Source organism: Gopherus evgoodei, chromosome 11 (assembly GCF_007399415.2).
Source record: "Gopherus evgoodei ecotype Sinaloan lineage chromosome 11, rGopEvg1_v1.p, whole genome shotgun sequence".
Taxonomy (NCBI): Eukaryota; Metazoa; Chordata; order Testudines; family Testudinidae; genus Gopherus; species Gopherus evgoodei.
The window spans coordinates 29,362,963-29,390,024 of record NC_044332.1 but is presented as its reverse complement, the minus strand read 5'-3'; the positions used below and the strand labels follow the sequence as shown (position 1 = coordinate 29,390,024).

Below are 27,062 nucleotides of genomic sequence, written 5' to 3'. Positions count from 1 at the left end.
TGCTGGGAGAGGCTATATCCTTCCTGGCCATTTGAAGAGGAAAAGGTATCAGCATCAGCAGCCAGGGAGTCACAGTCTGGAGCAGCCAGAGCAAGAGTTCAATCTCTGCTCCCAGTGGCTGCAGTGAGAGGTAGACTTTCTTGCCATGATTGTGGTGCAAATGGGGAAGGTGACAAAGGCCCCAATTAGAGCTGGTCAAAGAAAAAAACACAGGAACATTCTTGGAAGAATTTGTCCCTTCCTCCCCCATCAAAATTTCAAATTGAAATGCTTTCAACTTGCCCTATTAGCTGCTGCTGTTGTTTTTTTTTAAAGAGGAAACATGTTTCATAACAATGTTCCTGTCCATTAGTGTTTCAAAAGAGTTAAATGTGGACAGTGTTGACCAGCTATGGTTGTAATCATCGTAGAACTGATTTGCATTTCGTGACACGGGGGAACTCCTCGGTGTGGTAAAGCTGTTGGAACTGGCTCCTGCACCACATACGCACAAGGAATGTGCCAAGGAAGGAGAGGAGAGGGGTACGCTGGGCTATGGCAGAGCACTGCTATTTTACACTGAACTTCCACTGGCATAAAGGCCTTAGAGCAACCAGTAAGCTGATACCAAGTCTGGACCAGCACAGAATCAGGAAAGCTTAATCTGTTCCCTAATAACCTCACCTCCCCTGCACAAAGTGGAACTCTGATGCAGGGGAGAATTGAGCCCAAGAAGTATTTCACACACACTTCACAAGTTACTCCTGTTTAGACAATGACAGTAACAGCTAACATTATAATCTCCTTGCCTTGCCTTGCCTTGCCTTGCACGATGACAGATTTCAGAGTGGTATCCATGTTAGTCTGTATCAGCAAAAACAACGAGGAGTCCTTGTGGCACCTTAGAGACTAACAAATTTATTTGGGCATAAGCTTTCATGGGCTAGAATCCACTTCATCAGCTGCCTGGAGTGGAAAATACAGCAGCAGGTATATATATATACATAGTACATGAAAAGCTGGGAGTTGCCTTACCAAGTGGGGGTCAGCAGTCTAATGACACAATTCGATTAACAGTAGAATATCAAGGAAGGAAAAATAACTTTTGTAGTGGTAATAAGGGTGGCCCATTTCAAACAGTTGACAAGAAGTGTAAGTAACAATAGGGGGAAATAAGTATGGTAAAATTATATTTTGTAATGACCCATTCACCCTCAGACTTTATTCAGGCCTAATTTGATGGTGTCCAGTTCGCAAATTAATTCCAGTTCTGCAGTTCCACGTTGGCTTCTGTTTTTGAAGTCTTGTTGTTGCAAAATGGCCACTTTTAAGTCGGTTATAGAGTGACCAGGGAGGTTGAAGTGTTCTACTGGTTTCTGAATGTTGTAATTTCTGATGTCAGGTTCTAGTCCACGAAAGCTTATGCCCAAATAAATTTGTTAGTCTCTAAGGTGCCACAATGACTCCCCGTTGTTTTTATTATAATCTCCTTATCTCCTTTAAATAATTCTTGCCATGGTTAAAGGACTATAACCAGAGTAAAAACAAGACATGCAAACTCTAGCCTCAAAATTAAATACATCTACTTAGTAGAAGCAACAATAAATTCATTATGAAGCTGTAAACAAATCCTCAGCATTGCCAAAATATATACAGCAGTCTCTAGTTAGCTGCCAGTGCCTGGTGCTGCTAACATATATATAAGCAAACCAGTCCCCAGCATAAGCAAATATACACTTTTAATAAGCTGGGGACAGTTTTCTACATGATCTTATTATAAAAAAGAGCATAAGAATACACAGAAAAATTGTCCCCACATAGCAAAATGCATTTCCACTAACAAGGAACCTTTCAAGAAGATCTGAAATAGAGCTGGTCAAAATTTTTCAAAATGCAAGTGAATTTTTTGTTAAAGTTCAAAGTGTGACTGGGGATGAAATTTAATAAATTTAATTTAATAATTGGAGATATACCTATCTCCTAGAACTGGAAGGGACCTTGAAAGGTCATTGAGTCCAGCCCCCTGCCTTCACTAGTAGGACCAAGTACTGATTTTTGCCCCAGATCCCTAAGGTGGCCCCTTCAAGGACTGAACTCACAATCCTGGGTTTAGCAGGCCAATGCTCTGAGCTATCCCTCCCCCACAAAATTTCACAACATTTTTCCCCTGCTTTGTGACAAGCTCTAGTATGAAATTCTCTATGGATAAGGTCCCAAGATCTCAGATGCTACCCTATCCCAAAGTATCGCAGACCCTACAATTCCCTATAGCCCTCCATGTCTCCTCACTCCAATCCCCCTCCATCAGTGAATCCTCTCCATGACAATCCTCCATCACTCCTACCTGGTACTGTCTTTTAGGGCTCTGTATGTCTTACACTGTTTGCTTAGGTAGCAAGGCCACAGTCTCCTTGGATTAGGAAAGGCAGCTGTGGGAGAAAAAAAGAACCAAGAGATCAAGTGGCTGGCAATTGCTTAGAGAAGGTCCTCTCTAGAGCTCTGCAAACAGTTGCAAATTGAGTTTGAAATCACATCACAAATGTTAGTTAGAATGATTCAGAGGCCCTGGAGTCCAAAAGAAGGTTATTGTGTTAACACACTCAGTTTTCCCTTAGCCAGACCTCATTCCTAGTCCATAGATTAGCTTTGGTTTGATGATTTTGTGCCCATTTGCATAGTTTTGCTGGTATCAAATGTGGAACCAAATTAGTTTGAGATTTGATGCAATAACAGGATTTGGATCTCTAGGAAATTTTCTCTTTCAAAAGCGGGATGTTAATATGTGAATCAGAAAGACATTTGTTACCTTATAGCAACTGGAGGTTCTTTAAGATGTGTTGTCCCTATCTGTATTCCACCGAGGGGTAAACACGCACTCTATGCACCCGTAGACAGAGAGTTCTGAAAGCAGCATCCATTGGTCCACACCTGCACTCTGGCTCACCTCAGGCCTCCAACCAAGGAAATAAGGGGTAGGGCAGACAGACTGCCTCTCCAGTTCCTTCTCCACAGCAAATCAAAGAAGATCCAAAGCAGAGGAGAAGGAAGATGAGTAATGGAATACAAGCAGGGACCATACATCTCGAAGAACACCAGTTACTATAAGGTAAGTAACTTTATCTTCTTCTTCTTCTTCAAGTGCTGATCCCTATGTGTAATTCCACTGTGGGTGACTGACAAGCTGCACTCAAATAGGAGGAGGATGCGAGGTTGGAGGTGGCAGAGCCAAATGGGGGACTGCCATTCCAAAAGATGCATCAGCAGAGGAGTTCTGTACCAAGGCATAATGATTCGTAAGCATGTGAATGGAACTCCACGTAGCTGCCATTCAGATATCAAGGAGAAGCATTTCTTAAAGTGATGCTATGGACGCTGCTTATGCTCTCGTGGAATGAACTCTTATCCTCTGAGTCTGGGGGGAAGATTAGACAGCTGAGAGCAGAACAAAATACATCCTGAGATCCATATTGAAATTCTTTGAGAAGATACAGCCAAACCTCTGACTCTTTCTGCTATGGAGACAAACAATCTCCTTTCTTCTGAGGATGCATGTGGTTTTGTGAAGAGCACAACGTGAACTGACTGGTTCAGGTGAAACTCAAACAACTTTGGAGGTGAGTTTAGGGTGTAAACACAATGAAATTTTGTCCTTATGGAATATAGCACCGTCAGTGCTCCAAGTTCACCAACCTTCCTAGCTGAAGAGATGGCTACCAGGAATGCAACCTTCATGGAAAGTGGACTCATGGAGCAAGAAGCTAATGGTTCAAAAGGGAAGCATAATAAGTACTGAGAGAACAAGATTCAAGTCCCACGGGGGTAGGCTTTTTTTTTTTAATATCCAGAAAGGTTCTGATTAGACCATTCCAGAATCTGCTAGTCTATGGGTGTGGGAAGATAGAGTAGCCCTGTGATTGCTGCCAAAAGGAGCTGATGGACAAACTTGCTGTCTTTAATGAAAGAATACAATCCAAAATAAGAGGAATATCTACTGCTTCTCTGGATATATGTCTTTGATATCCTCAGATAAACTCTTCCATTTGGCTAGGTAACATTTCCTAGAGGAATCCTTCCTGCTATTAGAAAGGATGCTCTATATAGCTTCACAACATGATCATTTTAAAGACAATGCCCATACAAAACCCAAGCCCTGAGATAAAGTGGACATGGGTTGGTCCTGCTTCATCTTGCTGTTCCCCTGGGTCAGGAGATTAGAAAATGTGGAATAATGATCAATGCCCGAGATGACATGCATAGGAGGTTCAGGAATCAAAACTTACTGGGCCAGCTGGGGGCAATGAGGATGATGCATTCTCTATCCTGCCGAATCTTGTGCAAAACCTAGGGCAAGAGTGGTAGTGGAGGGAAAGCATAATTCAGGTGGTCTGACCATGGAAGAAATAGTGTTGCCCTGCAAGTGGCAATCTAGGCCTCCTCTGGTGCAGTATATGTTGCATTCCTGTTTGTTTGGGAGGCGAACGAGTCCCTGGAGGTGGTCCCACATAAAGTAAAAATATTGTTCACCACAGAGTCATATAGCTCCCACTCATGATCAACCACAAAGAGTCTGCTGAGAGAGTCCACTAGCACATTCTGGTTCCTGAGAGTTACAGGGAGATCTGATTGCCAATGCACCAGTTCAACAGACTGCCTGCTTCTGTATTCGGAAGACGGTTGTGATGTCAGGCATGGTGACCTTGAATGAACACAAGAAAAGCTTCACAAGCTCTTCAAACTGCTCACAACTCCAGAACATTGATATGCATCCTGGACTTTTAAGATGTCCAAATGCATTGCACTCTACGGTTGTCCTTGTGGGCTTCCCAACTCCACAGTGATGTATCTGTAATGACTTCCCCATCCAGTGAGGAGGCAAGCAAGGGAACCCCCATGCATACTTGGCAGGGATTCTTCAACCATAACACGGATATCACTTTGGGGGAACAATCACTATGGTGTTCATGGACTGCCAGTTTGATGAGTACACTGTTTGAAGCCATACCTGGTTTGCAGCTCTCAAGCTCCCATCAAAAATAATGTTTAGCCAAGGCTGAGACTGGGAACCAGAGGAAGGTGCTGTGGAAGGTGTGGGGAAATGGGGTTTTGAACCTTCTTCTCCTATGGGGTGGCTCAGAAGGTCTCTGGTGGTAGAATTGTTGACCCAACAGTATAGACTTGTAAGACTGCCTATGAAATTTTCTTTTCAGAGCAGGAGTATATATACCCAGGGAGGAAAGCGTGGCCCTGGTGTCCTTAAGTGTGTGTAAAGACTTTTCCATCTTCTGATTACACAGATGAGTCTCTTCAAAGGGTAGATCCTCAGCAGTATACTGATCCTCTCTGGGAAACGCCGAAGCATGAAGCCACAACTCCATGTGCAATCCAACGGCAGTAGCCAACACCCCGGAAGATGTATCAGCTGCATCTACTGCTGATTGAAGAGGGGTCCAGGCAACTATTTTGCTTTCCTCTATGAGAGCTCTATGACAGCTCTGTCCTGATGCATACGTCTGTTAGTAAAGTCTGCATCTTTTAAATAGTTCAGAAAGTCATACTTAGCCATTAGTGCTTGGTAGTCGGCTATTCTGAACTGGAGACTAGAAGTCCTTCCTTTCCAATAAGTTGAGATGCTTGCCCTCCTATCAGTCAGGGAAGATTGGCGGTGTTGTCATCTGGATTTCTCCATGGGAGCCTGGACCACTAAAGAGTTAGGGGCAATGTAAGAGAATAGAAATTCCTCCCCTTTGCTGGGACACAGTAACGTTTCTCTGCCCTCGAGGGTCAGGGACACAGATAGTGGGGCTATACAAGACTGCTCTAGCTGTCTCCAAAAATTAAAGTTCCAGGCGAGGCCAAAGAAAACAAGCAATTTTTGGCCTAATATTCTTCAGAGCATGCACATATTTGAATAATTAAAATTCCTGTACCCACCTAAGGACTTCTTTAAAACATAGCATGAAAAAACTTCCCATTCTGTTGCATATGTATAATCTGAGTTAAATATACTTCATTAATTTGTATCAAGCTGGTAAAAATGTGCACTCAGACATGTTACTAAATATCTGCTCAAACTATGAGGGTGATGCCAGTTTTTAATGTGTTGTAGCTGATTTCAGCAATCTCACTTTGTAGTCTTTAAAAAGTTTTTTTATAACTTTAAATATATAGAACATTTAATAATAGGTTATGCTGTACCTCTATGGCAGTTTCCATTTGATCTGAAAGTGCTTTACCACCATGAATGAATTCAGCTGCACAATACTCCCATCAAGCAGGGACATTTTCAGATGGGGAAGTTAAGGCACAGAGCGATAACAGGCTAATCCTGGAGCCCTATATCATGTGAGTTGTCCCCTTTCATATAAAATAGAGAAATGGGCTTTTAATTACTTGAGTCATGCAGAAAGTCTGTGGAAGAGCTGGGAATAGAATCCATATCTTCTAAACTGCTGCCCCTCATCCTTCCCCTCAATTGCAGTTAGTTGTCTATCTATTGGTTTAACTGAACAACTAAGGCTGCTCTTGCTCCCATTACATTCAGTGGCCAATCTGCCATTGTTTTCAATAGAGCCAGAACAGGTCTTTAGCTAACATGCCTGAATCTATTTCTTGCACTTCAGATCTTTCAGTGAAACTAATTTGTTCTAAATTCTCAGGATCTTTTAATGATGTTAAATATAAATGAAGCTTAGATAATATACTCTTTTTCCCTCCAATAAATTGGCAAGGGGGATCTAACTCCTTTTTAATGTAAACGATCCTAAGGCCCAACTTCAGACATAACATTTCACTAGGTGGTCTGGGAATAGCTGAATTGTATTCAGACAGAATTTCTCTAACTGAAAAAATATACTTCACTTGTTTCAGTTTCGATAGCTTTGCCAGACATACATTAACCAAAGTGAAGAATAATTAAAGCGGCAGCTGATGCATATGAATTCTAGCCTTTGCATTTATATAACATTTTACTTTCTCAAAGTGCTGCATAAGCATTAATGAATCAGTCACTTTTTAGCAAACCGGTGTGTGCATCTGGAGCATTCATCATAAAAAGATTCATCTTACAAAAAACAGAACATTAATTGTACCCGTGCAACAAAGTAGACCGTTCTGTCCCTAAACACAGACTACTGAAACTTTAGAATTCCTCAAGCAGTGATCCCTACTTCATGTTGATAAAATTCAGGGTTTTCAGAACTTTTGACCCCTTTTGATTTGCATTCTGTTTGCAGAGTCTTTCACCCCTCACCTTCCCTTTTAGAAGCACATTAGGCTTTCTAGCCTTTACTTTGGATTCATTAGCCCTCGGAGAATTTTTCCCAAGACTGCAGTTCCAATGAATATTTCAGTGTATCTTGTGCTAAGTATATCTCCTTTGAAAACAATACTGTTTTAACAAATCGTTATTTTAATTTGTCCTCTGTTGTCAAAGGATAAAGCGTACTCATTAAAAAACCAAAAATACAAAAACATCTTTAACAAATAGTGTTACGCTAAAGGATTTAACTTCTCAACCCAATCACGTGTTCCTCATTCGCCCCAAGCACCCCACTGACATCAACAGGAGTTGAGCGTGCAAAAAGAAATGCCAGATGGGGCCCTTTACTGGTTTGGTCTAATGTCTGTTGATGGCAATGGGAGCCTTTCTTTTAAGTTCAGTAAGCACAGGATCAGGCGCTAGGAGTGAGATTTTAAAAAGCACACCGCTTTGGTTGAACTCTACCCACACTGAAGTCAATGCAAGTTTTACAACTGACTTCCATGGAACAGCTAGCCCAATGCTGAATGCTTTTGAAAATCCCACCCTATATAACAGTTCTTCGGTCACCATCATTCTTAGCAGTTCAGAGATCTCTGCATTCTCTTGCAACTAAATTTTTCACTGAAAGGAACAGAGTCAACTTTAAAAATAAATCACACTTTTGTCTATTGTTAGAATTTTCCCAGTCACTTTAAGATCTTTATGTTTCACTGAATAATTTAGATTCTTTGTGTGGAAGGGGGAGAAAGGATCTCTCTTTAGTTACTCTTTGCGCAGGGGGCGGAACAGGGGGTGAATATTAATGCTATTTCACAAACATGGTCAGTTTTATTTTTTGAAGTAGTATTAGTCTTTGTTTCTGAATTGTTAGTGTGGGGTCTTGGAGTACTTCAGTCATTCAAAATCTGTGTTCATTGGGGGTGAGTCCAAGCCTAAAAAAGCTATGCGAAGTTGTTAGGGTTGGCACAATTCCCTTTAGACTGCCACACCTCAAAATGAGCAGAGAAATCGTCAAACTCAAATGAAAATGCTCACAACAGAATAAGCAACAAATCAAGAATAATTAGGGGAAATCTTGTGTAAAATCCTGCTATATAATCCTATTTTTCCGTTCCATTTTCCCTGCCCCAGAATGGGTATTTAAATGTGAGTTTCTCAAGAGCCCTAACCAGTGGACCGAAAGCTATGTGAATGGAGGGGCAGACCCACAATCACAAAGATTGCTGGCCCCAAACTGACTTTTCCAATTTGCTGACAAATTCCAAATATGTTCAGAACCAAACCAAATATTTTCGCTGATTTTTTAGTTTGCTGGCCAAACTGAGAAATCAATTATTCAGCCAGCTCAGCAACTAGCGCTTACACAAATAACACTCCAGTTCCTTTCTCTGAGAGGGATGTGGTTTGTTTAAAAAGCACATCTAAGGGCACATTTATGCAGCAAAAAAAACCACCATGGCAGCGAGTCTCAAAGCCCAGGTCAACTGACTTGGGCTCATGCTATGAGGCTAAAAATAGCAGTGTAGGCATTCCTGCACAGGCTGGAGCCTCAGTTCTGAGACCCAGTGAGGAGGGTGGATCTCAAAGCCCAGGCTTCAGCCCAAGTGAGAATGTCTAGACTGTTACTTTTAGCCCCCTAGCACGATCCCTGCAAGCCAGAATCAGTTGACCTGGACTCTGAGGATACGTTTACACAGCAAAACAACAAACAAAAAAAGGCAGCAGCAAGTAGGCTGACCAGATAGCAAGTGTCAAAAATTGGGAGAGGAGGACAGCATCTGTATGGAGCACCACACAGGATCAGGACCTGAGGTCACATAAGAAGTCTGTGGCAGAGCCAGAAACTGAAGACCAGGTCCGCCTGAGCTCCAATCTAGTGCCTTAATCCCTGTACTGTACTTTCAGTTTGAATAAGGAAATAGAGTAACTGGTTTCAGTTTCTGGTTTCCATGAAATGGCACACTGATTAAAAGGAATTGTTTCAACTGGAATAATTCATTGAATTATTGCTATTAGGTTTTTAACTAATCCTAAAACCTGGTCCAAATTGGACCTAACAATACTTCTCTCAGTCTCTCTGTGTTTGACTGATAATAAAACATGATGAATTTTACCCAGTTTAGTCTCTACTAATACAGCCCTAAGTTGACAGGAGCCAAATGCAGCCACAATTCACCTGTGAGCTGATCCTGCAGTGTGCTGCACATCCTGAACTCCTGCTCAAGTCAATGAGAAGTCAAGTAATCAGCATGCAGAAGGATCAAAAGCCCTGTTTTTTCTCAGACATCTAGATAAAAAAGCATCCTTACAAGTTGGCCTAATTAATACTGAAACATGTTGTCTATATCCATAATCTATGTATCTTGCCAAATAATGCAGATGTGACTGTTAAATTTTGCTTCCTTTTTCCTCATGTTGTGAACTTCCCATTTCGGACAGCAAAATTCGATATATACACACATAGACGGATAGAATATGCCACTGAAACAGACCCAGTAACTTCATTAGAGTAACATATAACTCAAGATAAATGATGGTATTAGGATCTGACCCTTATCTTAAACATCAGCCATCCTCAAACCATGGTCCATGGACCACCACCAATCTGTGAAACCTTTCCTCGTGGTCCCTAGGGCTGGAGTATTGGTGTGTCCAAAGATAATTTTTCCTCCCTTACTGAGGAGTTTGCAGAAGGAAAGGGCTGCTGAAGTTCAGGACAGTAATAAGTATGTATATATATATTAAACACCTTCTATATCCGTGTTCATTATTGCTTAGAAACTACATTTTCATTTGAAACAAAATGCTATGACTTTATACATGCTTTAAACTTAAAAACTGAAGGGATCCAAATGCACATGATATTGCTTCCAATGTAAAAACCCTTTGCAAATGTCTTTAAAATGTCCAGTACCATACATCACACATGGAATTTACATTAGCTAGGAAAATATCAGGTTTTAATAGTACTTATTTGCCCTGGCTGTTCAAAGAGCCTTCGTCCTTCTTCACTATAGGCTTCAGTGAATGCTGAGGGCTCTCCATTTCCCACAGGAAGAGTTGAGGATGTTTAGAATCTCACAGGAGGTGTTCAGTTTCTTGCAGGAAAAAGCATTATGTAGTGCAGCAAAGGAAGAAAAAAAAAATCAAAAAAAAAATCAAGGGGAAGTTAGATTCTGTACTAGTATCCAAGCAACATAACATAGTGAACCATGCAACAGAAGACGGGGTTTTGCTAGGTGAACCTGCAGCAAGCTAACAGAGAGATCTGACATCTTGAAGGTGAGTCTAAAATAGCAGGAATACCTGCTGATTCAGAGAATATCTGATTCTGTTGTGCCCAGGTAAAGAAATGCCTCTGCTTGGCTAAGTAACATTTTCTGGTAGGTCCTTTCCTGCTATTATTAAGCATAGCATGTACAGCCTCTAAACATGAACACTCTAGGTTTGATGCCCATCTAAACACCAAAATGTGAGGTGAAGAAAGTCTAGGTTAGGACAATTGACCCTGACACTTTCCTAAGTTAGCAAGTCTGGGAAGGGCTGAATGCGGATGGGTTGACAGAATTGTCAGGGCCAGTTAAGTGCAAAAAGAATGACTCGTGCTTTGTCATGATGAATCTTGCATAGAACCTGGGGTAGTAACAGGATGGGAGTGAAGGCGTACCTCAAATGGCCTGTCCAGGATAGCCAGAGGTCATCACCCCTGGAGTCCTGACCTTGTGCTGCTCTAGAACAATGTAAGTTGCACTTCTTTGTCATCTGTACCCAAGATGCTGTATCCTACTGAGTGAAGATGCTGATCAGCACTGAACTGTGTGATTCACACTCATAATCAGCAGCAAACTGCCTGCTGAGGCTGTCTGCCACTGAGTTTTGGGCCTCTGGGAGGTGTGTTACAAAAACTGTGATGTGGTTCCAGATACACCAGTTCCATAAGTTAATCATTCTACACATAGTGGAAGGGATTTCACCCCTCTATGTTTGTTTATATAGGTTGTTGTCTGACATTATCTGGACAGGACAGGATTGTCTGAGTGGAAGGAATGCATTGCAGGCCAACCTGACCTGGCTTCCTGAGATGTCCACGTACCTTGTGCTGTGTAACCGTCCCCACCCTATGAGGAATGCCTCTGTGATCATCATGTCAGATGTGGGAGGTAGGAAAGGGACACAAACATGTCCCAGATTTCTCCACCAGGTGAGTGAAGCCATGACACTGACAGGGATTATCACTGCAGAGGTCATGGTGTGCCTGTCTGGCATATACAGTGAAGGGAGGCATGGTTGTAGACAACAGAGGTGTAGCCTGGCAAACAGTGTTAAACAGGGACAACAGGGCATATGGACTGACAGGGAAAGCCAGACCCAGACTGTTAACAGTCTGAGATCTGACAATTACTTGGTTTATTAGACTGCTCATGGCATGAAATCTGTCCACAAGGAGGTAGGCCCTTCCTGTGATTGGCTCAACGGTTGCTCCTATAAAGGCTATGATTTGCATGGGAATCAGGGTAGACTTTTCTATGTTTATGCAGATTCCCAAGGATGCCAGGAGATACAGTAATAAGAAGGTTGCTAACAGAACTACTAGGCGAGATCAGCCTGTTAGAAGCCAGTCATCCAAGTACAGGAGGACAATGCAGCCTGATTTGTGCTGCCACCACACAGACGACAATGTGAAGATCCTGGATGCTGTTGCCAAACTGAATGGGAGTACCCTGCACTGGTAGCATTTCAGAAATGTGAGGAACTTTCTGTGGGATGGGTGGATGTCCACATGACAGTAAGCATCTCTCATACTGAGAGCTGCAAACCATCTGTCTTTTCCCAAGGAAGGACTTATTGATGCCACTGTAACTATGCAGTATTTTAATTTTTAAATGTTTAGCTGACGTAGGTCAAGAACAGACCTCCAGACTCCCATTTCTTTTGGAGACTAAGTAATTGAAATAGAACCTTCTCCCTTCCCACTCACTGTATAGCTCCCCAACTGAGGACAAAGTCTATCTCCTGCCAGAGAATCTCCTTATGACAGCAGTCCCTGAAGAAGGGCCAGATTTTGGAGGAGGTGGGGAGAGGAACTCAATAGCGCAGCCAGAGTGGATGATATCCAGTACTCCACTTGTCCATTATTATTGCTCTCCAGATGGGGGCAAAGTTTACTAGCCAGACACCAAAGTGGACTGAAGAAATGGGTAGAGATGGCATTGTTGTTAGGTCACAGCTCCCAATCATCCCTCAAAAGTGACCTTCAGCTGATGGCTGAGATTGGGTATCTGCCATTGAGGTGGAGGAGGCTGCATATATTGTCCTCTGCAGCCTTTGTTGCTTGGGGGGTGCTTTGTAGTTTGCTGGTGGTAGAACAACAGTGGAAAAGGCCTTGGCTTATATGGTTGCTTATGGTGAATCCTCTCTGGGGATGGAATATAAATGCCCATGGATTGGAGGGTCGACCTGCAGTATTTTAACAAGTGTAAAGATTTTGTTTTCTCATCAAAGAGATTGGCTTCATCAAAGGGCAAGTTCTCTATGGTGTTCTGTACCTCTCTGGGGAACTCTGAAGAGTGGATCCACAACTCCCAGTGCATCATAATTTCAGTATTACCCACATCCACTGCAGGGTGCGGTGAGGTTTTAGCCATGAGTCTACCTTCCTCAACAAGGGCTGTCCTCCTGGGGGAGTTGATCTTTGAACTCCAGTAAATTTGAGTAGTTCATAAAATAATTTTTCACTAACAGAGCCTGGTAGTTAGAAGTTCTGAACAGCAGGCTTGTGGATGTGAATATCTTCCTCCCCTAGAAGTCAAGGCATTTAGCTCCCTTGTCCAACAGGGATAGTCCTAGAGTGCTGCTATCTGGATCTTTCCATGGCTGGTTGTACTACTAGTGAGTGAGGAGAAGGGTGGATGAACTGTGAAAGGGGCAGAATTCATGAGTAAGTCTGAAGGATGGAGCCCTTTGTCATAAACAGATAGCTAAGGGTTAATGTTCTTTTACCTGTAAAGGGTTAACACAGGGAACTAAACACCTGACCAGAGGACCAATCAGGAAACAAGACTTTTTCAAATCTGGGTGGAGGGAAGTTTTGGGTGTGAGTTCATTGTTCTTTGTCTTGGGTCTGACCCTCTCAGCTCTGAGAGTGATTTTTCTATCTCCTGGCTTTCTAATCTTATGTTTCCAAGTTGTAGGTACAAGGATAGTAAGACAATAGGTTTATATTGTTTTCTTTTGTATTTACATGTGTGTAGTTGCTGGAGTGTTTTGAAGTGTATTCTTTTTGGATAAGGCTGTTTATTCATTTTTCTTTTAAGCAATTGACCCTGTATATTGTCAACTTGATACAGAGACTATGTTTAATGTCTTTTTCTTTCTTTTTTATATAAAGCTTTCTTTTTAAGACCTGCTGGAGTTTTTCTTTAGTGGGGACTCCAGGGAACTGAGTCTGCCGCTCACCAGGGAATTGGTGGGAGGAAGAAGTCAGGGGGAAAATCTCTTTGTGTTAGATTTACTAAGCCTGACTTTGCATACCCTCTGGGTGAGGGGGGAGAGATTAGATCTCTCGATACTTGTGTTTCCAGGACTGGAAGCAGGGAATCTCCTAGGGTCGTCCAGGGAGGGCAGCCTGGGAGGAAGTAACAAGGAAACAAGGGGAGGAGGTTATTTCCCTTTGTTGTGAGACTCAAGGAATCTGAGTCTGGGGGTCCCCCAGGGAAGGTTTTGGGGAGACCACAGTGAGCTAGGCACTGTATAATTCCTGGCTGGTGGCAGCTTTACCAGGTCCAAGTTGGTACCTAAGCTTGGAGGTTTTCATGCTAACACCCATATTTTGGACGCTAAGGTCCAGATCTGGGAAAAAATGTTATGACACCCTTATTTAGGAATGAGAACTCAACTAGTTGGAACTTTAGCTGATTCCGTAATGGTCTCAGTCACTGGGAACACTACCCAATTGGGTCCAGTGGGCTGCAAGATGCCCAAAACTTTGTGCTGTGTATCATGAAATAATTTCTCTATTTCATTTCTAGAAATTCCATTTCTCTAATGGAATTTGAAGAGCTGCCACCAGCCTCTGAAATAGTTCTTAATATTGCCTCTGGTCATCGAATGGGGGCAGTGAAGATGGGGCAATTGCCTCATCAGGTAAGAAAGATTATATGCTTGTTGGTACTGCTCGAACCAGTGGATCTAGTTTGTGGTCTTCCTCTTCCCCACACTCCTACAGAGCTGGCTGCTGTTGTGTAGGAGTAGAAGGATGGTATGACTTTCTGGTAGAGCACATGGATCCAGGGTGTCATGCATAAGGGTTCCATGGACCCCAACAGGGCCAATATTAAGGGTTGACAGCTGGTTTGGGGGTACTGGGCACCAGCATTCTCTTTCAGGGAACCTTGTTTGGGCAGACGATGGATCTAAGACACCTTCAAAGCCCTGTCTGGGCTAACCTCCCTAGGCTGAGGAAGTGATGGTTCATCATGGAGATCGGATTCAGCCCATGAGAAGGAAAGTGCCAGCTCATGGAAGGAATAGGGGAGAGATTCCTCCCTTTTCAGGTAGAATACTCTTCTTGGGGTCAATTATGTGACTAAGAAGTATCAGGCTCCACAATGGAAGAGATTGTGGGTCCAGGAAGACAAAGATATCCTCAGGTTAGTATATTTCTTAGTCCATCCTGATACACAAGGGGTCCTGGCTGCTGGTTCCACCAGATCTGGTACCATGAAAGACTTAATGATCGGTGTGTCCTTTCAGAACTAGGTCAGTACTGCCAGGGAGAGAAGGTCCCATTTGGAGCTCTTCATCCATACTGGCGGTTGATGGTCCTTTGACTTATTAGAGGTCACACTCTTATTAGAGGTAACCTATCAGAGGGCACTGGAGCCAGTACCACAAGCACCTTGCTCCTAGGCACCTCCCTTTGTGGGCAGACCTAAGCCCTTGGGATCCACACATGAAGACTCACCTGGAAGGAGTCAGGGAGGGATCCCTTCTCTTGGAAATAGACTTGGAGAGGGATCTGTTTTTATGCCTGTGACAGTGCCCCTTACTATCCTGAGAAGCCCAAGACAATGGGTCTTTAGTTTAACTAATTCAGCCTCTGTTCCAGAGTTTGTGCTCAGAGGCACAATGCTCAAAGTCTCCTGCCAGTTTCCAGGGTGGTTTCCAAGGTTGGATCTGATTGGGGTCTCATGGCTTTCACCATAAGGTTCTTCTTCAGTCAGAGTCCTTATTCCTTGCTGATCCGGGGAGGGAAGGAGCAACAGACATTGTACTTAGTGGAGATATACACCTCCCCAAGGCAATAAAGACAGAACTGGTGGTCTTTGCTGACCAAGAAGAAGAGGCAGGAGATGCCTTTTTTGAATCCCATAATTCAGGGCACAGTCCTACTCCCAACATGGGAGATGGAAAGAGTCCCCGAGTGGGGAAACTAAGCTACACTAACTATACAGAAAATGATAAAAACACTAGCAAACTATACATAAGTATATTTACAGAGATGGAGACAAACTTGATGGGAGGCTAGCTCTAGACACTGGCGGATTCCAATTCATTCCATGTGGTGGTAAGAAGGAACTGGTGAGGTGGTCGCTTCACACCTCCTCTTATGCCCTCAGTGCAGAGCACAAAGGGAACAAAGGCACCGGTGCAGACCAAAGGACACTTCTTGCAAGGTTCTCTCACTCTCAGGTGCATGGTGGTCATGTATACTCATATTTTGAACATACGTAAAGACCAGCACTCAAAGAATCATAAATACCTTTTGTTTGCAGGAGAGGGGGTGTCAGGGAACAAAGGAAACATGATAACCACACATATATATATTTGCATACAGCAAAATAAGCCAACTCCAATCAGTATATAAGGAGCATGGCCAACCTCAGAGCACCAAATATTAATTGTCTGGCTTGCTGGGGTCCAGTATTCTTAGTCACACAACAATCCCCACCCGCTTAAAACCGTACTCACAAGTCCAATTAGACTCAGATTATGTCTACACTGCAGCTGGAAGCATGCTTCCGAGCACAGGTAGACAGACAAGCTAGCTGACCTTGAGATAATGCACTAAAAACAGCAGTGTAGCTGAGAGTAGTATGAGTGGGAGCTTGCGCTAGGTGCCTCAGTACATACCCAGGTGGGTTTGTAGTCCAGCACTAGTCCAAGCTGTCCCCTGTGCTACCCTTAGCTACACTGCTGTTTTTAGCATGCTAGCTCAAACAGAGATAACAGCTGTACACCCACATGGGGAAGCCCCCTTTCAGCCACAATATAGATATACACACAATGAGGTGGTTCTTCTCTGCCTGCCTTAGTCCAGAGAAGTGCACACCATCGAGTCACACTCTGACATGCAGCTACCTGTTCCAGTTCTGTGATATCTGCTCTTTGCCACTGCTTGATCAATTGAACCTGCTCTTCACCATTTCTGCCACTGGTTTGGTCGGGCTTTGCTCTGTGAAGTCGGCTCTACACCACTGTCACCAAACCAGAGTCCACTACGCGTAAAAGGTGACCCCTTACTACAGGCATAATCTGCACCAGTTCAAAACGAAACTCTTTCTCACTTCACATTAATAACTGAAACACTGAATTCATAGATAAAAGCAGCACTGTTTTCAGCTGGTTTAGAAATTATATCACATTCAAATTGCTCAAGAGGGCAGTTGAATTCATTACCTGCTATTCAAAAACTTTGGGTCAGTGCCTGGATTAAATGAGAAACCATTAAATACACAGTTCCGCTAACTAAACCATTTCAAGCTGGACAATACTAAGAGTTTAAATTCAGTTATATGCAATCGTAACTAAATGAATAAATTGCATCTAATGCTTGCCTAGCAATGTCACAACAGTTGTCAGAAGAACGCTCCAGAAAGGGAAGGTTTATTACAATAAGATAAAATCAGTCTAATTATCAGATGAATATGAATAATCGTATGGTCCATTATGATCACTTTATTATATTCAAAAAACATTTAACAGCATTCAGTGGCACAGTTTAATAGCAATGCAGATATTAGTGAATTTGATAATACATACAGTTAATTAGTGTAGACTTCAGTTGACTCATTTTTTATATATATATAAACCCTAAGTAATATCATGTCTCTTGGAGAGGAAATCTGAGTGAGATTTTCTGAAGTGCTCAGTACTGGTTTAACTCAGTGCTGTTACTTTAGTCAATGGTAAAACTCCCATAAGCTTCAAGGGGAGCAGAATAGGCCAACGCTCTGTAAATTTGAAAATCATATTCATATTTGTCAAATTTCAAATAGAACCATAAGCCTTCGTAAGAAACTTTTGCCAAAGTATAGAGCATTCTCTCTCTGGTCTTCCTTCAATTCATTATTGACAACAGAGTCAAGAAAGGAGAATTGTAGCAGAAGGTGAGAGGTACGCCAAAAGTGAAGAAGTGACATAGCAGGAGGGATGACAGCTGCTGGGGTCATCAAAAATAAACAGGGATTGACAGGCATCAGCGGGAGCTGTGCAGGGAAAGCTGAGGCAGGAACAGCAAGAGCAGAAGAGGAGCAGATAGCAACAACAGGGGACAAAGGAAGACCAGAAACAGCAGTAGGCACATGGAGTCTGTCAGCTAAAGCTGTGTGAAAGTGATGACATGTTTTTATTCCAGGCGATTTTACTTCCTCTCTCTCTCTCTCTCTTTCTCTCTCTCTCTCTCACACACACACACACACACACACACACACACACACACACACACACACACACACACTTTCCCAATTTTATTCTAAACAATGTCATTCCCCTTAGATTTTGCTTCTGTGCTAAATTCAACACACTGGGTATTTTTCAAATTCAAAAATCAGGCTGTTAATATTTCAAACTAAATTATGAAGTATGACTTTTTAGAACAGACATATTTGCAGTGTGGTTGTAGCTCAAAAGTTTCTCTCTCTCTTTCTCACCAAACAGAAATTTGTCCAATAAAAAATATTACCTCACCGACCTTCCCTCTCTAATATTTTCCCTTAGACAATTTTTCAGTTTTACTAGAAAAGGGCCCATTTTTGAGCCAATGGGTCACAAAGTGAGGCAAATTTTGTGGTTAAAAAAATGCAACTCGCCTCACATTTTGAATATTTCACTTTTGATGTAAATATTTCACACACATCTAGATGCAGTAGCACGTAGGCCATGGTGGGAGACAAGTGAAGGGGGACGAGGTTAGGGGAGGAGAAGCAGAAGTAACCGGGAAAAGGCAGCAGGAACAGCAGGTGAGGGAAATTAGGGAGAAAAGGGGTCAGGAAAAAAAAGTCAGAATTTGTGCAGGATGGGATTAGATCCATGAAATATAGAAAAAAAATAAAGCAGCAAATTTTGACTAACCCAGCTATAATACCATCTTCTGTCATGGGGCTAGTGATGTCACCAGTGGAATTACAGCCCAGTATAACATTATATAACTCTTAGTACAGTTGCCTAGTTACTTCTTCTATAATCAAGTATACAATGCAAAACAGATTTATTAAAAAGAAAAGGTTTTATTCTGCCTTCTCTTTACTTTTCCATTTCCTTTCCCTGTTGTCTTCTCTCCAATATTTTAAAGATTTTTATGAGCTTTATGTCCAGTGTGATTGAATACACATGTGAAGCAGATTCCCCCCTCCAGCCTGCTTTTTAAAGATCTCAGTAAAACACTGCTTGAAAAGCACTATAACCCAAAAAACCCAACTTGTCAACTCTACATCTATCTTTTTCTGTGAAAAGCTGTTAATGGAGAGGTTTTGAACTCTATGCAGGATCTTCCTATCTGCTAAACTTAATCTCAGAAGTCTTATTGTTACACAAACAACAACTGGACTTTCATCTGGGCAACACATTGGAACAGTTTCTCCAGGGGGAATATGTGCCCTGGTTGTTCATTGTCTCAACTTATACAATGATCCTGTGAACAAAAACCCAGTGTTTAACAGAAATCAATTTCTTAGTCCTTTTAAAGAACAATAGTCAAATTGCAAATGAGGCTGAACTGCTTTATTATAGTTCATACTTGATGCTTAAAGACACTTTTTCTTCAATGTCTTCAATTCAGTTATGTCTTCAATTCTCTTATTCAATTTTCATCATACATCCTCTAATGGCCACATATTTTTGAGTCACTTTTCAGAAACTTAAAATTGCTAGTGGTGACTCATAAACCATCCTCTTATCTCACACATTAGCTAAGTACTCCTGACTGCAGCTCAAATAATTAACTTTGTTAGCACTTCGATTTTACATTATGTGAATACAAAGTTACCCATGTAATCCAAGTCATGCCAAATCACAAATGGTTTGGTTTAGAGAGAGCCAGAGATGAGTTCCTCCCACAGTGGATGACTTGAATCCTCTTCTTTCTGCATTTCTGGATTAGCAATCATCTGGTCAGTTGGGAATGATTTGGAGATCTTGTTAGAACACCTCTCTGAAATGGAATTATAGTATAACTGAACACTTTAAAATACTAAATTGAATCACATATACTGCTCTTAAAATTCACACAGAACTTTTGTTTACATTAGTGTCAGCTCACGCATATCAAGGACCTACAGATGTATTACACAGAGTAAAACCCATGAACAGGCAGTCCTTTGCTAAAATATTGCACACCAAGAAATGCCCCAATCATCCAGCAAATGCCACCTAATAGGCCCTGAGGAGATGTGGCACAGGCTGCTGTCCCTCTCTCTTTGAGCTTTTACACCAGTGGATTTGTTACATGTATGGACTCACTGGCCAAGCCTCTAGCCTGTTTATATGTAGATTTCAGTGAAAAGACCCACACAGAGCTCTGTTCCATGGCACATAGGAGGAATAAAGTCCGCCTGCCTGGGCTTTCCACAGCCTGGCCACCTACCTAGTGAAAAAAAGCGTATTTTTGTTATGTTTGGGCCTTTCTGCAGGTATGTGGTGGAGAAGGCCAGGGTCAGGATTTGACCCTGATGTTAACATTTTTAACACTGTATTTATATGGTACATACAGGACTTTCAAATGTCCTGTATGTACCATATAAATACAGTCCATTCTTTTGGGGTGTACCCACTCTACAAAACCTCTACGGGTCTAACCTATATAAAAATGTAAGAAATTCCAAGCCATCACATATCCTGAAATTTTACGAAAATGCGGAGGCCTTGTGCGATTTGTAACTCAATCTCCCTGAAGAAAAGAGGCAAGGGGAGAACAGAATAAAGGAGAAAGAGGCAATGTGATAAAGAATAAGGCCCTGGTCCTGCCCTGAAAAACAAATCGGCACACCCATGAATAGATGAAATCAAAGGGGCTCCATGCTCAGCCTTATTGATTTCAGCCATGCAGCAGTGGTGGGCTCATGAGGTTCTCATTGTAGGATTATGACCTAGAGAGAAAAGGGGGAGGAAAGAAAGTTAAATTAGAGTCAGTGGGCTATCAAAATAATATCAAACCCCTCTCCAGGTGCTTGAATCTAGCAAGAAAGCTTCCTGCCCCACATGAGCAAACTCAGCCAGAACTAAAGATAACAATCTAACTATAAAGACTCCCTTAACCCATTTAAATCTAAACAGTCAAATATAAATCCTTCTTAGATCTACCAAATTCAATTTGATGTACATCATTTTATGTTTAAATTTTATATTTATTATATGTATCATTTTAGGTTTAGAAAATATTGTGAAACTGTTTAGTAATATTCCATAAAGTGCTGCTGTTTTTCATTGGAAAAATGAGAGAGATTAATTCTCAGTGAGGCTCTTCGGTTTTCGTATTCTGGAGACTGCGTATAGAGTACAGCTCACTGAATAAGATTAGTTGAATAATTTATTCAGCACATTTTGCCCAGTTGTTGCATACGTTGCATGATGCCCCTTTTTCACTACTTGCCCAACCTAATGTGATCCAAAACTCATTGAAGTAAATCAGAATCTTTTCACTAACTTCAGTGAGCTTTGGATCAATTCCTCATACAGCTGAGCACATATCTGAGAGGGAAGGCTAAAGGTAAAGTCTGTGGGAATTGGTGTTATTAGGGTTATCAAAGCACTCCAACTGACTCAGTGCTCTGGCAAATTCTGTAAAGCTCATCAGGACCTAGGTAAAAATTCCTATGGCTCTCCAGAACATCTGGCAATCCTTTAGAAGCTTGACAGCGTCTCACAAGCTTTTCTTAACACCTTATTTTTGTTACTCTTTTCAGTGTCTCAGATTTGGTCAGTGCCCTATACCTTGCCACAGTCTTTAAATAGACCTCATTTGAAGTATCTCGCCGCCGTGTAACCAGGAAGTGTGTGTGGAGAAGAAAATCACAACCCCCTGAAGTATCTTTGGCATCTTTTCAGTATTTCCAGTGCCTGAGAGTCTTGGTGTCTCTTGGATCTTGGGAGGTTTCTTCATATCTCTCATCCCTTGAGAAGCTGGTAGCTGCATCTACCTCTGCAAGACCACAGTACGTTTTTAACTGTGGTGAGGAACTACTGTGCTATAAACCAAAATTCCAATATGGTGGGAATTACAATGTAGACAGAACTCGTTATAGCCCAGCTTGGCTAGCACAGCTCTCAGAAAAAAAGTCCCGATGGCAAGTAGTACAGACAGGAACTAAAATTACAGGCAGCCAGGAACCAGGCAAAGAACTGGTGCTGAGGTATTGATTCAACAATGCAGACCTAATCTGAGTTAACGATAAAATAATGAAAGTCAAGTGTTGAATTAAAAAAATAAGACCAACTGAGGGAATACAATCCTCATGATTATGATTGCTTTGTTCCAGTGTTTATTTCTAAACCTAAAACAAAGCTTTAAAAAACCCCACAATCTTCCATTTAAATATATCCTAGAACAGATCATCAGAAGAGTAAGCTGAATATAATACACCCTGTATAACTACAGAAAGAACTTTGTGAGGGTGGCAGAATTATAGAGAAGCAGATGACTATTTTCTTTGGCGAAGGCTGAGTTTGTACAAACAAGAACATAGCTGTATTCTGAGCATTCTACAGTATCTGAATTAGAAAAAAGGACACCTCAAATTACAATGTAGAGGAAAATACAGAGTGCATGCAGAATTCAGAGTACTATCTTTATTTGTATGGAATAAATGATTTTGCAACAGCATATTCTTTCTTGACATGCCTTTAGCAATTTATCTGAAAATTTCATTAGCTTGTCATATTATATGGGCACTGGTCACAACTGTTCCCCTGACTTCATTAAGGTGGCTGGACACCACACACTTCTAACTGAGGACTATCTGTTGTTGAGTGTTTCCAGGTTTTAGTTAGTGATGAATTTTTGTACTATTGGACAATATCACTAGAATGACGTACTATAGCCAAAATGGAGGGTTGCATGGATGTGTAAAAAAACAAAAAGCAGTGGTTGGGCTCTCAGGTGGTGAGAAACAAACTCAGCATAACCCTCAGGAAACACTCTCCCTCATGTTCAAGTTCAACTCTAAAATACACATGGACCTCCTGCTGACCTAATGCTGCACTAGAAATGGAATTCCAACATCTGTGGGCGAGATTTGCCCATAAGAACTTTGACTTCTGTTGTTCATTCCCGTTAATATTGCGGCTACCACAATATTTCATTTTTTTTACATTTTGATACCCACTGTTCACATGGACTAGAGATCTAATCAAGATTTTACCAAATTTCTATTTAAAGTTTTCCTTGTTATTGCAGACAATCTGCGGGGGTAATGGAGGGGGGAAGTTTCTCTCTCTCTTTTCCTGACTTTCCAAACACCCTCTTCCTAATGCTAGTTGAAGGCTGAGTCCACACCTATCTATCTCAATAGGGTTGTAACTCAACTGATAACAAGATGTGACCCAATTCATAACAATGCTGATAGATTATGAAGGTCCAGGAAATGCTGTAGTGCTTACATACTCTAATGGTATGTCTACATAGACTGCAGCTGGGAGTGTGCTTCCCAGCATAGGTAGACGTACACACACTATCTCTGTTCAAGCTAGTGTGATAAAAATAGCAGTGTGGCTATAGCAGCACAGGCAGAGGCTCGGGTACATATCCAGTGATTGGGCATGATTGTACTCAGGTAGCTAGACCAAGCTGCCACCTATGCTGCCAGCCCAGGCCTCCACCTGTGCAGCTGTAGCCACACTACTACTTTTAGCATGCTAGCACGAGTGGAGCTAGCACGTGTCTGTCTCCCAGCTGCTGTGTAGACCTGCCTTAAGGTAACTGTGCAGGGAACAATGTGAAGGAGCCGAAGGACTCATGCAATGAGAGGGGAAGGTGCCTGTATGAAATGACAGGACTGAAACACAACTGACATATTAAAATGTTCCTACCTATTTTTTAAAAAGGACATTAAGAACTATTTGTTTTAGCTGAACAGAAACACAGTATCATCTTAGACTCATTATAACTCTTTCCATGTTTTTGGCTGTAGACACTAAAATGACATCATCAAACCAATCCCTAGCCTAGTGGGATGAGTCATATTTCAGTCTGTTTTCACTTGATTAAAATTCTTAACATTTATGGAGTTTGACTAACACAGAGACAGCCATTGAAAGTGGAAAATGATTAAAAGCCAAATATGGTGAGGTTCTGACTCATTGGCTAGGTATTCTTGATTTCAAGGAAGGCCTGAGAAAACTGTGCACCCAATGTGCAGAAATCTGTGACAGAGACCATAAGAAAGGATGACCAATAGATTTCTGAAAGTGAAAACATTTTATATAATATCAGCCAGAAGGGAATCTAAATTACCATGAACTACTTGAGGGAGTATATGTTGCTACATTAGAGATTTTAAGTTGGGGGGGGGGAAGAGAGAGAGAGAGAGAGATGGCTCTGTACTATATTTCATATTTGGTCTTTATAATCTTCTGCTAAGGATCTTCTGGTTCCTTTTCTTTAAGAAGGAACCTTGACGGGAGAGGCAGATTTTAATAAGAACTAACAAGGAGACTTAGACAAAGTGTTTTCTTCTTTGTGGGAATATATGTCAGGTAGTGCAATCTAACTGCAGACCTGGAGGCAGATCATGAATTGCTATTGGATCCCCTAATACCCATGTCATAAACAGATGGTTAAGGGTTAATATCTCTTTTACCTGTAAAAGGTTAAGAAGCTCAGTAAACCTGGCTGACACCTGACCAGAGGACCAATAGTGGGACAAGATACTTTCAAATCTTGGTGGAGAGAAGTCTTTGTTTGTGCTTTTTGTTTTGTTCGTTGTTCGCTCTTGAGACTAAGAGGGACCAGATGTACACCCAGGCTCTCCAAATCTTTCTGAATCAGTCTTTCATGTTTCAAAATTGTAAGTAATAGCCAGGCAAGGCGGATTAGTCTTATTTTTGTTTTCTCAACTTGTAAATGTTTCTTTTTGCTGGAAGGATTTTAACCTCTGTTTGCTGTAACTCTGAACCTGAAGCTAGAGGGGGTTTCCTCTGGGCTATATAAATCTAAGTACCCCTGTAAAGCATTTTCCATCCTGATTTTACAGAGATAATTTTTACCTTTTCTTTCTTTAATTAAAAGCTTTCTTTTTAAGAACCTTATTGATTTTTCCTTGTTTTAAGATCCAAGGGGAATGGGTCTGAACTCACCAGGGACTGGTGGGGGGAAAGGAGAGGGGATGGTTAATTCCTCCTTGTTTTAAGATCCAAGGAGTTTGGATCTGTGTGAAGCCTCTCAAGGCAACCCAGAGAGGGGAAAGTCTGGGGGGAAAGGAGGAGGGATGGTTAATTTCTCCTTGTTTTAAGATCCAAGAGGCTTGGATCTGTGTTCCCCAGGGAAGGTTTTGAGGGAACAGAAAGTGTGCCAGACACTAAATTCTGGCTGGTGGCAGTGTACCAGATCTAAGCTAGTAATTAAGCTTAGAAGTGCTCATGCTGGTCCCCACTTTTTGTACTCTAAAGTTCAAACTGGGAAAAGAAACCTTGACAACCCATGAAAATAATTAGGCAGCAAAACCATTGACTGAACCATCCTACAGGGCCTTCTTATTTAAGAAGTCTCTTTGTGTATCATGAAGTAAGTGTCACTTGGGGATGTCTCATGTCACTTCACAGTAAGTGATTTACCAGCGGTTGCTGATGCCTAAAATCTCAGGGGATGCTTGAAGACACAATGTGTCAGCTAGAAAAAGTGACTAGACCATGTTGCCTAAATACACAAACTATTCAAAAGTGCAGTTGCTCGAGGAAACTATAAACTAGGTGGGCTCTCTTTTCCCCGGATTTTTCCCCACTATCCATAGGTTTTTACATATATTTTAAGAGATGGTGCACGTCCCTCCCAACTCAATGAGTGAGGGGTCTGGAAAAACAACAGTCAAATCCACGCCAGTGGGTTTTTCCTATCCCAAAGAAGTTTAAAAAGTGATTTCCATGTTAGCCAAGATTATGACTAGCATCATAACACCACAGAGTAAGGGGACATCAGTTTTGCACCCTGCCCATTTTATTGCATTGCTGCCCTGTGCAACAGGAGGCTCTGTGAGAGCATTACATCCCCTCACCCATGGCAGTGAGCAGAAGTAGACCAGGAGAGCTGGAGAGTGAGTGGAGCTTTGATTCTGGTCAGAACAGGGGAGGTGGGATTGGGAGAAGGTGAGGTGAACCAAGCAAGGAACTCTGAACCTCTTCCCTGGGTTGCTGCATCCAGCCTCAGCTCAGGACGAGCTGTACAATCTCACTCTTGCCCCTACAGACTGTACAAGCACTGAAACTTACCAATGCATTCTAAAAATGCAAACAAAGCATTGATTAATACACAGCTGAAGTCAATGGCAAGACTCCTGTTGATTTCAATGGACCAGGATTTCACTCCAGGCTCTCACAGTAACATTTAACTTGCCAAACTGAAGAAATAGCTGGGAGCGAGGGTTTCCAGAGTTCTAAGTCCGTTCCTGACACTGATTGGAAGCCTTGGGCAAATTACTGAGGCAGAGACCTAGATTTTGCAGAACGACCATAATGCAAAAAGATGCAACACAGCCAGCCTGATTGAGGAGGGTGCAAAATCTGTACACACTCCCCCATCAATGTACAGAATCTGCATTTGCTAAGCCTGAGGTTACCTGTCTGACATGCACAAATGACTCCACTTGTACATACATGTGGAGTTTGGCCCTAATGTACGGAGATATGAAGCAATAGTGTCAATGGCACAGAGTTTCCTCATTCGGAGTCTCTTCATTCCCTTTCTAAAATCAAAAGAAGTTGCTGTTAATTAAACTGAAAACTGTATAGCACATAAATAATACATGTAGCAAATATGCGCAATGCTACTATATGCCAGTTGAATAATCTTTTATTGTATACTGTTATATTGCAAAAAATGCTGTAAAACAGATTAAAACACATTTGTAGTAAAATTGATTTAGCTCTTTTTAGTATTACTTTATGAAAACTATCCATCAGGTCTCCTGCTTACGTTGCCTGAATATATTGTAAATACTTCACATACGTGGCAATGCTTCTCAAACAGACTATCACTTCAATCTTCCCTACTTGTGATCTGGAAACTTGCATGGCTTTTTTTCATAGGTTTGATGATATTGACCTTAAAGCTGAAGTACAGCAGCCACTGGAAATGACATCAAATTATCTTGGAAGAACTTTGTCTCTAACATAAATAAGTAAGGAATGCGATCAGCTGATGGAACTTCCTTTAGCCACACTAGGAGCAGAGATGTCTCTTCATGTTTTCACTCATGTGTAATGAAAGAAAACAGTTGTGTGACATGTAGCCCAAGAGCAGAAATCATCAGGTGATTTAGTTTCCATCCCAACTGCAGGCCAGTCCTTTGGGACCCTGGATTGGAGTAACTGAAAAAAGCATTTGTGGGCTTGAAAC

General features: G+C 41.8%; 1 protein-coding gene across 3 annotated transcripts in view; it reads right to left on the bottom strand.

Moving 5' to 3' along the window:
• COL5A2 (collagen type V alpha 2 chain) overlaps positions 1-27,062 on the bottom strand; it is a 337,654-nt gene that overhangs the window by 185,963 nt on the left and 124,629 nt on the right. The window lies entirely within an intron of this gene.